Here is a 16,714-nt window from a genome sequence, read left to right as displayed (position 1 = left end):
ATCAGAAAAGCCATTTTGTAATGTTCAAAACTGATATTTAAATTATATAGGGAACACCCATAAATTAGTTAAAAAAAGACATCATCTACATAAGAAACATGAGTAAAGATTAGGAGGCACAGGAGGAGACATTCAGAGTTATTAGTAATTACAGAAATATAATTTAATACACAGAGATACCACGCGAGTTGTATGTACTAACATACAGAAATTTGAATAATGTGAAGTGTTAATAACTAAATAGAGAATTTAAATACAATTCATAAACAGGAAAATCTCTCATTTACTCCTGGTTTGGTTCCAGATTTTATCAAAATTTTAAAACTCTGTTCACCAAAAGATATTATTTCCCTGGGGTCTTGAGTTTGGGAAGTATGACTCAAGTTATCTTCCCCAAAGACAAAAGTCCTAGTTTTTCAACCAAATCAACTTAGTAGCTACAAATACCCCCCTTGATGCCTAGATTGTGGTCTCCAAATATTTTTCTTACAAACAGGGTCCCTGGAGAAATTCCAAGTCTGCAGCAGAAAATGTGCAGGATAAGTTGAGAACACATTCTAGAAATAGGAAGAAGGTTATCTAAGACTATGGGGCTCATGGCAAGAGGATTCAAGAGGCAAGCTGAATGTTCCAGCTGGCCAAAGATGGGACACTTTGAGCAGCAATTAAAGATAATAACTAGAGTAAATTGATGACGTGTATAGTTCAAAACTGTGAGATTAAAAAATAGCAACAACCAAAGCTTCTACCTATGTTAAAGCAAGCTAGGAAACCAACTCGCTAGTTTATAAGTAGTAAATAAAACAAGAATTAGTAGGCCATGCCCTGCTTTCCTATATCAAGTGTTTCTCAGTATCACCTAATAGCTCATAGGAAGGAGCTTCTGCCATGAGAAGAAAATACTTTACAGAAGGATTCCAGGCAACAGATCACACAGAAGTGATAGGATTTTAGAATTAGTGCCATGCATACACTAATAGATTCATGTGAGCAATAATCATCAATGACTGAACACCCCAAGAGACAAATATCATGATGTAATGACACCTATCTTAGAAGGTCCCCCCTACAAAATGTTTTTAACAGTTCTCCTTGCATGCAGCTCTAGATTTAACTACAAATTACAGAACTAAAGCTCAATGCAAATTGCACAACACATGTCATGTGAAGAGCTTAGACTGTTGGAAATGCTACAGAACAAAGGACAAAGTTTCTCCAGGAGAAACGTTGAAGGAGGAAAGGAAAAATAAAAAGAAAGAAAAATGGATACAAAAAAAAAGTTATATGTAAACTGAAAGAAACTATATAGGTACACACACACACACACATATATATATATATATGTGTGTATATATATATATATATATATATATATCTCCAATTGTAATATACTATCCTTGTTTGGATCCCTGTTCAAAAAACAAACTACAAAAATATTTTAAAACAATGAAGAAAATCTAAACATTGTATTTTATCATATTAAGCAATTATTTTAACTTTAGGTACAATAATGGTACTATAGTTATAGTTTTTAAGACTACCTTACATTTATAGGCATGTAAAAAATATCTTTAAAGGATAGTCATGTAAAGAATATACACTTTGCAAGGCACATGTTGACAAAGATTAAATATGTTAGGATGGTTTCTTATGTGATGGAAAGGGAATCCTTGAGGGGAACAGGAGAAAAACCAAGAAATCCTAAACAATGAAATAAACTGACGGTAATCATAATGTGCAGTGAAATAGAAAGCATGATTTACTCAATTCTTTCCAAATTGAAGCCTAAAAGTAAACAAAAACAACAACAACAATAAAAAAAAAACACACAAGAACCCCAACACACAGTAACTGCACACATGTGGTCTCAGACACTTTAGTTTTCATGAACATCTTGATTCCAATGCTACAGACAGAGAAGCAGATATACAGCTCCCCAGGACCTGCCACCAGTCATCACTGCAGCTGAGATTCACTCTTCCCACTCAGGACACAGGCTCCTAGATAGCACCTCAACTCATATCAAGTAATTTTAAATTTTCAGACCTAACCCACCATATAGGACCATGGCCACCACATTCCTTCTTCACACACTCACTCCTTAACTATCCATGCTACCATCATGTAATTTCCCTTCTTTTTTCCTTTCTAATAATTCTGAATGTTTTCCTTCCTTTGAATATAATTCTTCTGCAAAAAACGTGTTATTGCAATGAACATATTTTTTGGTTAGAAAGACTTGTGTGTATGTCTTTTTAACATGAGCGAATGCTGACTTTCGTCAAATGTCTTTCTCTGCATCAGTTGAGATAATCATAGGGCTCCTTTTTGGGATATAAAAAACCATTGTTGATAGAAGGAATAGAGGAAAAGATTTGTAGCATTCCTTTATTTTTTTTAATGTTGCACATCAATATTTTTATGCCAAGTACTAAGTTAGAATTTGTCACATAAAATTATATTAAATGAAGTATACATTAAGGATAAGGATTTTGAAGAATTATACACTACTTGGCTGTAGAAATGAAATTCTCCATGGCAGTCCACTGAAAAATACAATATCAATCATGTGCTACAACTAACAATTCTGAAGCCACACTTGATACTATTTGAAATGGTGTTATGAATAGAGTTACAATGAACTAGTGCTTTCAAGGGTGAAACTCTTTTAAACTAAGATGCTAGGTCAATGAAAAGAAATGTAAAGTTTTCCTGCTGAGTTATATCTACAGCCAATCTGTCTGGGCTTTGAGCACTGAAATCAACTTCAACAGTGTTTGTCTCAGGGAAGCAACACAAGCAGCACAGGGTTTGGATGTGAGTGTCCACCAAAGCTCATGTGTGGAAGGCTTGGTTCTCAGTGTAGCAAGGTTCAGAGGTGGGCTTTTGGGAAGTGACTGGATCATGAGGGTTCTGATCTCATCAGTTGAATAATCAAACCACTGACAGGTGACTGGACTCCTGGGCAGACATGGAAAGTGTGGGCAGGTAGGGCAGGGCTGGAGGAATTAGGTCAGTGGGGACATGTCCTTGGGGATGAGATCTTGTCCCTGGCTCTCCCTCCCTCTCTGTTTTCCACTTGCCATAAGCTGAGTAGTTTCCTTCCACCACACCCTTCTGCCATGACTTTCTGCCTTAGAGGGGGCCAGCCATGAAGGAATACTCTGAAGCCATGAGGCAAAGCTAATCTTTCTTCCTCTAAGCTGCCCTGGTCAGATATTTTGGTCACAGTGATGAAAACTGACTAACACAATGGTACATGTCACTTTTGCATATTACTAGTTGTGAATAAGACCTCAGATTCCAGTTTTTTTCTCATCTGAGAAACAGATACTAATGAGCATTTCAAAGAATAATGAGATTCTTATTGAAGTTTCCAAAAGAAAAAAATCAAGTTAACATGTGTAACTAGTGCCTAGCACATGGTCAGACTGTTAGGCACCAATGTTATTTTTATTATTATCAAAGAATTTTGGCTGTTGTCCCCATTTAACAGTTTTTTTTTTTTTTAACTCAATGAAAGCTCCTTGGTGTGAAAAAAAGTGAACCCTTTCCCTGATAACTGTCATGGATAACAAGGTAAAAGATGAGAATTTCTTTGAAACAGCAGGTTTCTATGTAGAAGTCTATGTGGGCTCAGAGCTTCTATAAATATTTAAGATAACATTTAAAAATCTGAGTGTATATAAAATGAATATTCATGGTTTTCATCAGGTTCTCATATGGGCTCATGAGTCCAAAAACTTTAAGGAACCCCTATTTAAATTCTAAAGTGATGCTTCCTGCCTTCTTTCTGCAGCCTCCCAGACCACCAACCACATCCTTTGTTTCTCTTCCAGAAACACGAGGCTCTCTAGAGTCTCCCATGTATGCTGTGCAGTGTCCTCACCACACAGCCTGGCCCACACTGCCCCTGTGGGACTTCACTCTTGGGAACCCCCACATCTGCCTGCTCTGGGGGCTCACCATAGCAATGACCCCTCCTGGAATCTTTCCTCTACCTTTCTGTGGGAATGTTATGTTGCTTCTCTGGACTCCCATGATATTCTGAATGATGTATTTGAAACTATTGAATTTATTTTATTTTATTCTGCAACACTTGTTTAGTGAAGAGACTCAACTCTTTCAGCTCATCTTATTCATCCTTGGTCTAGCAAAATGCTCAATACGAATAAGCCCTCAATAAAGTGTTCATTGAATGAATACATGAACAAAAAATCTTTTGATTTTATAAGTCTTTCTTGGCTCCTGAAATATTGTATAGAGTGAAATATGCTCAGAAGAAAATATGAAGGTCTATTCACAGCCTTTCAATTACTGTTATCAAAATTCAAAGAATGTCCACTTGTTAATAGGTAGCATCACTCAGGAGAAAAGCAATCCTTCTCTACTGTCTCTTGAGCAATATTTTTATACACGAAACTTGCCTGGTAAAATATGGCCAATGCTCTCTACTCTGTGCTTTTACCTGGAGGGCTGCTAGTAGGGGTGACATTGGCTTCCTGTCATAATACAATTAGAAAGGCCAAGGCGTATGCAATGAATCAATTTGGCCCATTCCTCACTACACTTTTTTCCAGAATGGAAGGAATCAGATTTGTTATCAGCAGTATCTGAGCTAAAATGGAATATTCTTCCTCCTTGATAAGAACTGATCATATCCATTCATTTCTTTCTACTGAAAAACATATTTATCTGTTGTTGGGGGCTATGCCACATGGACTACACCAACATGGTGCCTGGCAGCCAGCCAGAAGTTGTTTTGATCACATCGGTGGTAAGGAAATCGGTTAACATAAGCACACCCAGGTGTTTTATCATTGGCTGTATTCAATTAAGTCTACGCACACAATGCGTGCACATGTGTTCCCGAGTGCTCCTGCTTGTGCCTGCTCGTTTTGACCTTTACCATGATTGGACATCTAGCTCCTCGCCTGATCTTTGCTTAACTAGCATTGGCCCTACCCTTCGCCTCCTGGAGGGGATATAAGCTGGCTCTCCTCCAGCGACGGTGTTCCTGGGTTTCTGAATCATCAATAAACCATTTGGAATTCAAGAGTCTCACTACTCATTTGTCTCCCTCGCCAAATTGACTCCACTGGGTGGTGTCAACGTGTGATGAAAGGTAAGTACAATTCTATTACAGAAGAATTACATGGTGATTATAGGTAATTTTTGCTTAATGTGTTTATTGTTTAATATTGTTTCTTCTATACAGATTGGCATCATGCTAACTTATAAATCATATTGTTGGCAACAGAGTTGTGGAGTGGAGAGGGTTAAAGTGTCTATCTGCATTCTGAAATGTGCCTTTAACAGGCGCAATAATCCTTGCCAAGTCATTCTGCCTTTTGGGAAACCCGGTTTCCTCATCTTTAAAACTGTCTTATCTCTACCTCATATGGTTGCTTTGAGAGCAAAATAGTTCTTAACAGGAAAATACACAGAAGTCCCTAACAAATATTTTTTGAAAAATACACACCTACAACCCAAACAAACACTCCCTTGTCTGAATTTCCAGTTTGATATTTCAAAAAGCTGCAGGTAGGTAAAGTCTGCCACACTAAGGCTCTTCCACATCCTGGAGCACAAAGGAGCCATAATAAGACAATGAAGAGGTACTGTTTCTGAATAGGAGGGTCTCCAACACAGACTGTCCAGTGCAAACAAGGGACGCGCAGGCAAATGTTCATAAGATACCAAGTTCTATATAAAAAGAAGGGGAAATGAGAATACATATACACATTTGTTTTGTTTCTGTTTTTATAGTTTTTACAAGAATCTGGAATAATCTGAAAGAGGGTGGTGTTGCTGCAGAGACAGGAATAAAAGTGAGATATCCTGAGGATACTTTCTAACCAACCTTTGCCTTTTTGGCATTACATAATCATGTTAGTAATTGAGAAAAAAGTTTTATAACTCCAAACTGCAACAAAATAAGCCTAAGAGCAGAAGAAATTAATAGCAAGGGATCCAGAAAGAACAAAACTTACTATTTCAAGGGAAAATTTTTAGACACAATACTCTGACTGGAAATTTAAAGACAGAAAAACCTGCTAAGAAATCTCAAAGTTTGTTCAGTAGTTTTACGGTTTATGGTAATAGGGATGTGATTACTTTGAAACTCGTTGCTATACGTTATAGCGTAAAACAAGCATGCTGTTTCAAACTAGGATGTTTTTAGGCTAAAAAATACAAGTAGAAAACAAATAATTTTTAAAATGTACATTAAAATTAATTCCAAAACACCAACATTATTAACTCATGATTTACATATATATTCACATAGGTACATACATATGCACACACATATTCACACAAATATACACACTTTTATTTTAGCTCTGTTCACTGAAAGGTGAGAAGCAATACCATACAGTAGAAACAAGCACACCTATTGCTCAGATCTCGATTTCTAAACATCATTTCCCACTCTGGAATACTTAGGATAATATGATGTGATGCCTGCAACTTACTTTCAAGTAATTTAAAAAGAAAATACAGCCATAGGTAGAGACAGAGCATGCAAATGGTTCCCAGTTTGATGTATCAGTTTTTATCTATGATTGTGAAAGCAGTTTGTATTCAGTAAAAAGCATATTCAAATTTTGAATTTTGGTCAGTTCTTGGGCTAGCAATATGAGTGTTATGGTTTGGACATAAGGTATCTCCAAAAAGCTCATGTGACAATGAAGGATTGTTCAGGGGTGAAACAATTAGATTATGAGAGCCTTACCTAATCAGCGTATTAATCCATTTCATGGATTAATAATCTGAATGGACTTTTGGGTGGCAACTGAAGGCAGGTGGTGACATGGCTGGAAGTATGTCACTGGGGGAAGTAGTTGGGAATGGTGTATCTTGTCTCTGGCTTCTCTTCACTCCTCTCTCTACTTCCTTCCTAGTTGCCATGAGTTTAGGAACTTTCTTCAGCTATGCCCTTCAGCCATGATGTTCTGCCCAACTGTGAGCCCAAAGCAATGGGGTTGGCAGACCACGGACTGAACCTCTGAAACTGTGAGTCCAAAATAAACTTTTCCTCCTCTAATTTGTTCTTGTCAGGTATTTTGTTCACAGTGATCATCACCTGACTAACAGAGCCTTGGCACTACCTCATGATGCCAGACAGCAGCAGCACAAGTCAGAGCTCCCAGTTAGCCAGGAGATCACGACAGCTAACAGTGTCTGCTCAACAGTTGCTCAGCTACAAAGTCTAGCAAGTTAGGTGTTTAGAATCTACTTTCAAATATTTTCAACTGACAGCAGGGTTACCATAAGTCCAATAACCTCAATCACAAAAGGTTGAGGAGCATCTTTTTGTGATAAAGTGTTTAAGAACATTAAAAGTAGTTGTTTGGAATACACTGTTCATTGTGATGTTGATTTAATTTATCTGCTTACATGATGATTATCATAATAAAATGTTTACTGGGGAGAGAAAAGCTACACAGATTATTCCAATGAATACTCCTAATTGAACCACTCAATGCACAAAAGGTATTTGAAACTGGTTGCCATTTTTTAACTGATCCAATAAAAGTTACATATTCTTATGTGCAGCTATAAAGCAAAGGGTACAGGACTAGGATTCAGAAAACTCCCAGACTGTTATCAGGTTTACCATGCACTCACAATGTTGCTCTATGCAGTTTTCTCATCATCTAAGAAATAGAAAGAACATAGAGTCTGATTGCTTAAAACACTGCTAGGAAAATCAAGTAGACAACAAAGAAGGTACTTCATATGCTGAACATGCTGTACACCTCTGAAAGACATCATTTTTGACCAATTCCCAGTCGATCAGATCCAGAGGTTATTTTATAATTTCTGAATAGCAGTCAAGAGATATTAGTAACACATTAAATTCAGTCTTCAGTGTAGACTATCCTACCTACTTAATATTATATCAACAGTGTGCGATCTGTTTCAGAAGGTGGTATGGAATTAGAGGCAGCTTTAATCCTATTCTATATCAAAGTACGTTTCTGTGCATGCATTTGTGTGTGTGTATACATGTGTATGTCTATCATCTTGAGTTACAGATGCAACTTGCTTCCTGAAACTAAAGCATTTTTTAAAGCTTCATTGTTACACATATTCTATATACCTCTGAGTCAAATATCACAATTTGAATAATGACAAAAATTTTCTACATACATATATGAATATACCACAGTGAATCTCACCATCGTGTACATCCACAAGACTGGGGTCCTAATTAGAAAAAGTTACATTCCATGCTTCAATAATTATATCAAAATGGATTCTAGTATCATGTACAACTAAAAAGAATCAGAATCAATCAATAAAAAGGCATGTAGGCGAGTGGTTTTTAAAAACTCCTTCCTGGTAAATCTGAGATACAGAGTGCATTTCTTTTTCTCAGTAACATTTCGTTGGACGAGTTGTGGTTCTTGGCGCAGGTGGGTGCATACTTCCATGTCACATGTATTGTACGTGCATGCATGGGCCCTGGAGCTGGAGAAAGGAGGCAGAGCTTCCTATTTCCATACTTCAAGTGTCTGCAGTGTCTGTTATGCAATAGGTGCTATAGGTGTTTAGATGTAAGTATTTAAGGTGATAAGTCAGCAAAGTCAAAAAATAAATAATCTGAGTGTTGGGCTTAATTCTCAAAGAAAACTAGTTTGATTAAATATGGCTAAAATTATACAGGAAATATTTTTATACTAACTTAAAGAGGACACTGAGACCTCTAAAAAGACAAGAAGAATTGTACAACCCTGAAATTTTACTTCTTACTGTCTTATTTCACATTAAAATACACAGCCTTCCTACTAACACATACACCAACGTCTACTATGACAGGATAGGTTTTGGTGTTATGATTTTAAAGTGCTGCGAGGAAGAGGGTGAAAAAGAACCCAGAGGGAGAGGGAGAGGAGAGGAGAGAAGAACAGGCACTGACAAACCTCCTTGGCAGGCTGGGAACCTCTGGAGAGACGGACAAGGGGATGCAGAGGAAGGGGGTGCCATGCATGCTCCAGCTGGGCAGCAACTGTGGGCCCCACACAGCAAAGCAGGCAACCAAGGGACAGGAGTGCCCAGCAACCACACCGCTGGCCAGGCCTTCCAAGGTGGGTGGACAGAGCAGCAGTGGGCATTTGCCCTCTGGAGGAGGAAGGCAGGTTGGAAGGCCTGATGCAGCAGCCTACGTCTAGATAAGATGCCTCTTCTAGACTGGTACTACATGAGATTCGTTTCATTTGGTTTTCTTTTCTAAAAGTAATTTATTGTAAAAATCAATAGAGAATAATGGGATAATTCAATACATGTGTAGAGTGTGATGAACAAATCAGGGCAGTTAACATTTCTGTCTCCTCAAACATTTTTAAAGATATCATTGATTAAAATTAAAGAATTATACCTATTTAAGGGGTTAGTGTGATATTTCAATACATGTACATAATGTATACTGATCAAATCAGGGTAATTCACATTTCCCTCTCCTCATTACCTTGTGCTTGGAGCCTGCAAGCATCTGTTCAAGTTATTCATAAAATATATAATAGGTTATCATGAATAACCTATTATGTATAATATATCATGAAGAGCAATGCCTTCTCTGGGAAGACCAGAAATTATTACCTCTATGTAACTGTGTGTGAGTTCCCTCATCCACCCTCCCACCATCCCCCTGCCCCTCGATGCTTCCCAGCCCCCAGTAATTGCCATTATATGTTCCAATCAACTTCTTAAAACATGTTCGTGAGAGAAAACTTGTGGTAATTTAAGAAGTGTCTGGCTTCTTCCACTTAACATGGTGTCTATGTCCCACATCTGTGTTATCCCTTCTTTCACTGATGGCACCAAGATGGATCCCAGGTGTTCACAACAGTGAATACTGCAGCAACAAAGATGTGTATGTATGTGTCTCTTTGATATCAGCATCAGTTTTTCCTTCCAAGAATTACTGTAAATATCCTTGGGTGGATCTCATATGTGTCTCTGCAAATGCTTATATATAAAATGATCTTTTAACACTTCAACACTGCTTAGACTATCAGTTCTTCACTGCCACATAATTTAGCTTGGAGATTCTATGAGGCCAAGACAATGACAAAAATCATAGAAGACAGAGAGAATAATAAAAAAATTTAAAAAATGATTATTCCAAAGAAAGGAATTAAAATGAGACAACATATAGAAGATTTCAGAGTTGTCGGAATTGAGTGCTCTCTGTCCCCTGTCCAAATTACACTGAGATTTGCTTCTCAGCTGCTGTCACTGATGAAACTGCTCAGCAGGGGTATGGATTGGTACACGGACCCAGGACCTGAACTCTCAGTAGAAACATCACACATGCCAAATCTTCATGGTGAATATTCAGCTTCTATCAGACTATGAACATATTCCTATCATATTCACTCCTGGTATTACAAACATATAATGTATAAGAGGGCAGGTCTTTGCACCCAGCAAATAATTAAACTGGTGAGAGAAAGCACACGGCAGTAAACACAACTAAGATCACAAGAAAGGCATATTTACAACACATGTGAGGTTTGCACGACTGAGATAAAGACTGACAGAAGTCTGCTCCTTAACACTGGCTCCACTTCCAATCCTGGAATCCTGATTAGGAATTACTGAACAAGGTTTGAGATAACGTAAAAGGCATGCCTTATGAACTCCAGGACATCTCATTTCTTGGTCATAAATCCTATTAACTTGTATTATAAACTGTCATAAAACTTGGAGATAAAAGATAATTTATGCTCAGTGTACAGAAGCTCATGTTTCTGTACTCCTCAGAAGCACAGAACCAGAAAATGAGAAAGCGTGCGTGTGAAACCCCAGCCACCTGCAGTCTGCGCAGGCGGCATGATAAACACAGCCCTGAGCAATGCCTGTCTTCTGAGGGATCATGCCCAACAGGTCACCGATGCCCACGATGCCTCCTGTCAGAGCATCTCCTGTTCTGTGAGCTCTCCTGCTCATGGAAGGCGATAGTATCTAACCAAGAACACATTTTTTGGAAGTAAAAATGAGGAAGGAACTATTCCGCATCCTATTTTAAATTCTTAATTTCTACATGGCAGATTGAACATTTCCTTCAAAGAAAACACATGCCAAGGTTTTCAAACATAGATATTTTGACCTGTAGTGATTGACCTATTCCCAAATACAATATGCAAATGTATATGCTAAAAGCCCATGCATATTCATACAGATGCAGAGCTATACTTTCGTATCCTGGTTTTAAAATCCAACTTACAATGGAAAAAAATAAATCACAAAAAGGGGATCAAAGGAGAATGCAGACTTTAGACTGGAACACAGCACACAAATTTCAGTGAACTGCTGGTAGATAAAGAGCTCGGTCCCAAAAGCCTAACATAACTCTGATCAATGATCAATCATTACTAATTTATACATTCTAGTCACACGAGAGTCTCACATGTAGACTCTCCAAAAGAAGCAGAGAACATCACAGATCATCACTAAGAAGACTTGAGGGTAAGATCAAGAGAAGCACAGTTTAGTTCTAGGGTAAATAAGGCAGAATCCACTATAGTTCTCTTGCAGGTTGCAGTGGTAAAATGTTTACAAAACAAACAGTTTCCATAAGAGAACTTAGTCCTTCTGCTAGTATCTTTTATTTAAGACAATTTAGAGTTGTAAAGAAAATTTTAGAAAGCACTTTACTCAGACCTAACATTCATGATAATTAATACTGATACTGAATTTTACCATTTTAATGTATGTTAACAAATCCCAATGATAATTTCATGTCATCTGTTTATAAAATAAAGATTATTGTTATAGGAAGGAAGACTTTTATAGTTTAGAAAAATTCATACAGTCATTTTTCTTTAATTTAGAGGGACTGTAATAAGGTGGAATATATGTTTAAAGTGAACACAAGTTTTATCTTATTTGAAAATGATGTAGAAAAAAATGGATATGTATGTATGCATGTGTATGCATACATAAGTGTACATATATTTATATACATATATTCATATACACACACCAACTGGCCACTCAGTTACACATTGCTTATGGAAAATTACCAGCCTATGGGCTTTGACTTGTTTTAAGAGCTTGTCATTTGTTTTTTCAGTCCATTAACCCCATAAAAGAGGAAACGTAGTGGTGTGGAAAAGACTTTGAGGCAAAAGCCTTTATGGTGTGACTCTATTACCTGTCCAGCTTTCCTCACAGTGTTGCTATGAAGTTCATGTGAGCTCCTGCATGTAAAAACATCAAAATATTTCCCTACTCAACAGTGAGATATTACTGTAAATGTTTCAAATAAATTTAAGAATTTTTAATGTCATTCTTTGGCACTAAACACATCACACTGTCTTAATCCTTGCTGCACAATATTTAAAATGGTTTCAGTTTCAGTTTGTCATGTTCCTTCTGCCTTTCCTGACTATGATTATGATTCCCAATAACAATGAACAGCATCCCGGGGACAACCTATTCGGAATATCCCCAAATGTGCACACTACCTTATGTGTATGTGCACTCTAGTGTGTGTACAATAGCTAGCACATTCAGTGTGAAGCCACATGGAGAAAACACTAGCAGAGTTGGCCCAGTTCTAGGGACACAAGTCCCAGGCAAAGATACACAACATTTGGGCAGCATTATTTTAGTGTACATTTTAATGGAATTTTGCTATCCATCACATTTCAGATGTAAACAAAGGAAATTGCTTAAATATATGCTGACTCACATAAGACCTATCTGTATCTTTGATCCCCAACACAATAATTTTGGTTTGCATGACTACTTGTCTTGTCATTCCCTTACTAAAAGTGATGGGAAAGCAGAGCTGGGATGGTCTCTAGAAAGCAGATCTCCTGAAAAGAGAACCCTTGATACTTAGGTGGTCCAGGAAAGTACTAAACAAAGTGTCCTAAGTTCTTGAAGCCCCCAGAAAAATGGGCTAAGAGTCTGCTTAGGAGCTTGGCAAAAGCAAATGTAAACTGCCCTTGGACATACTTTAACCCATGCCTCACATAATTCCCTGGGGGGAAGTTTTAAAATCACAAATCAAAGGAGATGTTTAGTGATTATGTTTTAAGAGCCTTAAAAACAAGCATACAATAAAGTCAAGCATATAATAAAGCAGAATTGTGTTAGGAACAAGAAGCTCGGAGGAGGGGTTTAGCAGCAAATCCATGAAACGGGCTGAGGAAGAAGAGAGAAACAGAACACAGAAGAGATGAAGTTCTTCAGCATGCAGCCCACAGAGATGGGGATGTAGAAAGTATGAATGGAAAATTCTGAGATATACAGAATACAATATGAAGATTTTATACACATTCAATGGGAATGCAAGCAGTTGCAGAAAAAGGGGAGAAAGAGAACAAGATGCTGTTGGAAAATAAAATGTTTGGAAGCTTTCCAAAAGTGATGACAGCCAGCAGCAGGGAGATGGAGGAAGTCTGACAAATCCCAAGATGAATTCATCAGAAAGTCCACCATCACAGCAGAGTGAAGATGCAGAACCCCAAAAGCAATGGAGACACATTAAGTAGAGAAGCCATGTTTTAGATGCAACTCTATCAGTTAATATTCCAATTACAAAAAATAAAATAAATGAATTAAATAAATTTTAAAAAGAAAACATTTACTGAGACTCAGCTGAGAACCACATGAAGATTATTGTTAAAAAAGTCATTGTACCTCATTTTGAATTAGAATTAATCATCTATTAACCAGAATATCTACAGAGAGAAGTTAGGGTTGATTACGTATCATACCATCAATTCCATACGACATAATAAAGCTCACTGCTTCACAATGATAGAAAGTTTCAAACCTCATAAATTGTGATGAAACAGGGGCATTGAACCAGTATAAATGCAATTAGAATACAAGAAGCATGTCTGTGCATGTCACTCCACTAACTAAAATTTTTCAATGACTTCCCATAACCTGTAACCAAGCAAGTTCACACTCTATTGTGTATAATCTAAAGGTTTTCACAATCAGTGCCCACACTAGTTTTCTAGTTTTATTTTCTGGCATTTTCCCTACTGAAGCCCATATGCTAGCTGCACACAATCACTTACAGATACTACCACACACCTGCACCACCTTTCCTTACTGGCAGCTCCTGGCTTGAATGTCTTTCCCATTTTCTCCCAGAGCAAACATCTACTCATCCATGAAATCTGTAGAATTATGTTCCAAGAAAACAAAGGTTTTGACTGTTTTTGATGATTTCTTACCTCTAGAAAGGGCTTGTCCAATAGAAGGTTTTTGATAAATTTTGTTGCACTAATTGAGTAAATAAATCATGTGTGCCGGTGTAAAGCTACACCATTCCCAAATTATTTGTTCTCTCATCATCTTTCTGCACTAATCTTTTAACATTGCATTACTGCTATAGTTTGGATCTTTGGAGTCCCCCACAGATCCATGTGGTAAAGGCTTGGGCCCCAGGGAAGTAATTAGGGGAAGTGGGGCCAGGGGAGGGCTTGGTCATTAGGTATGATCTCAAAGGATAATGGGAACTACCTCTTTCTTCTTTTCTCTTTTCATGACTTGACCATGAGGTAAGTGGTTTTATCCCACTACATTCTCGCACCCTGATGATCTGCCACAGACCCACGGCAACAGAGCAGAGCCAATGGTCACAAACTGAAACCTCCAAGACTGTGAGCCAGTTACGTCTTTCCTCCTTGCAACTTGATTACCTCAGGCATTTGTTATAGTAACAGAAAGCTAGCACAGCTATGAAGACATTTTTTTAAATGTCTCCTCCACTAGACAGGAACTGGATATCAGAGATCAAATGTGACTACTAATCCAACTGCAGTGGGTGCTACATAACTGCTAAATAAAGGGGGAGTACAGAGTTTGAAATCTGAATTCCCCAGCTTCTCTTTCACATTTTTCTAGGAAGCACTGAAGCCAGGTAATGTAAAGAGCCAGGGGGACAAAAAAAAAAAAAAAAAAAAAAAGTAAAACTTGCTAAACAATGCTCAGTGCACATTTGATCAACTATCTTAAACAATAAATTTTTCACTACACATGACAGCAAGTCTTTGGGGGTAGAAGTGAAATTATACATAGTACAATAACAAGAGGCAAAAATAAGACTACCTACTATCTTCTTTAAAATGTTGCTGATTAAAATTTTTGTGCTACAGATTGAACCCAGGGCCACTTAACAACTGAGCATATCCCCAATTTTTTTTTAATTTTGTTTTTCATTTTGACACAGGGTTTCACTAAGTTGCTGAGGCTGGCTTTGAATTTGCAATCCTCCTGCCTCAGCCTCCTGAACCACCGGGATTTCAGGTGTGTACTGCCATACCCAACTGCTGATTAATTTTTTTAACTGAAATATACCAATAAACTTTATAAAATTTGTTTATTTAGTAAGACTTCTATTCTATGCACTACACTGGTATAAATTTTCCTGATACCATTGGTTAAGAATGACATCATCATTAAAAATTTACTTTAAGAAGTAAAATTAATAATCAGGCAAGTTAGGAGTAGTAAAAGCTAAAGATTTGCTTTTAAGTGCTTAACAAAATCAAATCCAGTTTCCAATTATAAGGACAACACTCAAAATATATGAGAATTCCATTTGATATATTTGCCAAGTCTGGTGTTTCCCTTGTGTTGAGGGTTTTTTCAAGTGTCATTCCCATTCAGCTGCTCATAATGCAAACATGCTAAATTTAATTCTTACTCATTTAATTAAAAGTTACAAGATTTTCTTTTTCTTCTGGCTGCAATAAAATGTCAACTTTGAGACTTCTCTGCCATTGTGCTACTCAGGGACTTGGGGCCGTAAAGGAAAGCAACTACAACCAAGCAAAGAGTCCTTGACTTCAGAGTTAGAAAACACATGACTAAAGTTCTGCACATCCTGTAGAATGCTAGATGCCTTGTGGAACTGTCAAGACTACTTTTCACTCACCGGCTGGAGAAGGTAGATGCGATACTCCTCTTGGATCATGATAATTGGCAGAGGCATGATGTGAGTGGCTTGGAACAGGGTGTTCACAGATGCCATGATCTGGTCAAAATGTCCAGCGAGGCCTCCCAGTGTCACGATCATGTCCAACTAGGTAAGCAGTGGAATGGGACGTCACATGTTTTAGAATTTAAATAACCAAGGAGCATTAAACTCCTGAATAGAGCTTTCAATACTTTGCTACTTGTTCAGATGAAAGAATTAACAGGCAAACTGGAGCTCACATAACTGGAAAGTGGCAGAGAATAAGGGAGATGGGAATTGTTACTTTGGGTAAGAAGCTTCATGTTGAAGTGAGACTATTTGAATACAGGCAAATCATACATCTGTAGGATTACTATAATCTTTAGAGAGACTCTTCTACCACTCCAAGAATTAGGTTTGGGGCCCCCAAAGGACCAAGTGCCCTTGGAAGCATGTATTACTCTAAATAATAGGTAAAGATAAAGACATCTGTTAGTCTTCCAAGCAAAAAGGTAACTTGTGATTAAGATCTGCCAAAGGCTTCTGTCTGGGGTATCAAATTTGGTAGTAGTGTCCATTGTTCTCTGAGGAGGCCTTACTGGGAAGCCTACTCCAATACAGTTGGGAAGGGTCCAGAACCACACATGAACTCAGGAAAATTAGAGAATGTGCTTTAAATTGAAGAGAAATGAAACAAAAGAAGTTGTGCATGAAATATGGAGACAGTTTTAAGGCTCCAATGAAAAGAATATTTGCATATTCATATCCATATAATCC

The 16,714-nt window shown here is 37.6% G+C and overlaps 1 long non-coding RNA gene across 1 annotated transcript in view; it reads right to left on the bottom strand.

The window, feature by feature from the left end:
- The window catches only part of LOC306667225, a 56,871-nt gene that overhangs the window by 19,331 nt on the left and 20,826 nt on the right, over positions 1–16,714 (bottom strand). Inside the window, exon 2 of the long non-coding RNA XR_013765483.1 lies at positions 15,917–16,063. This is a non-coding gene — a long non-coding RNA (uncharacterized lncRNA). The remainder of the gene's footprint in view (positions 1–15,916; positions 16,064–16,714) is intronic.

This window comes from Sciurus vulgaris (genome assembly GCF_902686455.1).
Source record: "Sciurus vulgaris genome assembly, chromosome: 8".
NCBI classification, from domain to species: Eukaryota; Metazoa; Chordata; class Mammalia; order Rodentia; family Sciuridae; genus Sciurus; species Sciurus vulgaris.
The sequence above is the reverse complement of the archived record's forward strand: the minus strand, read 5'-3'. Positions and strand labels throughout refer to the sequence as shown.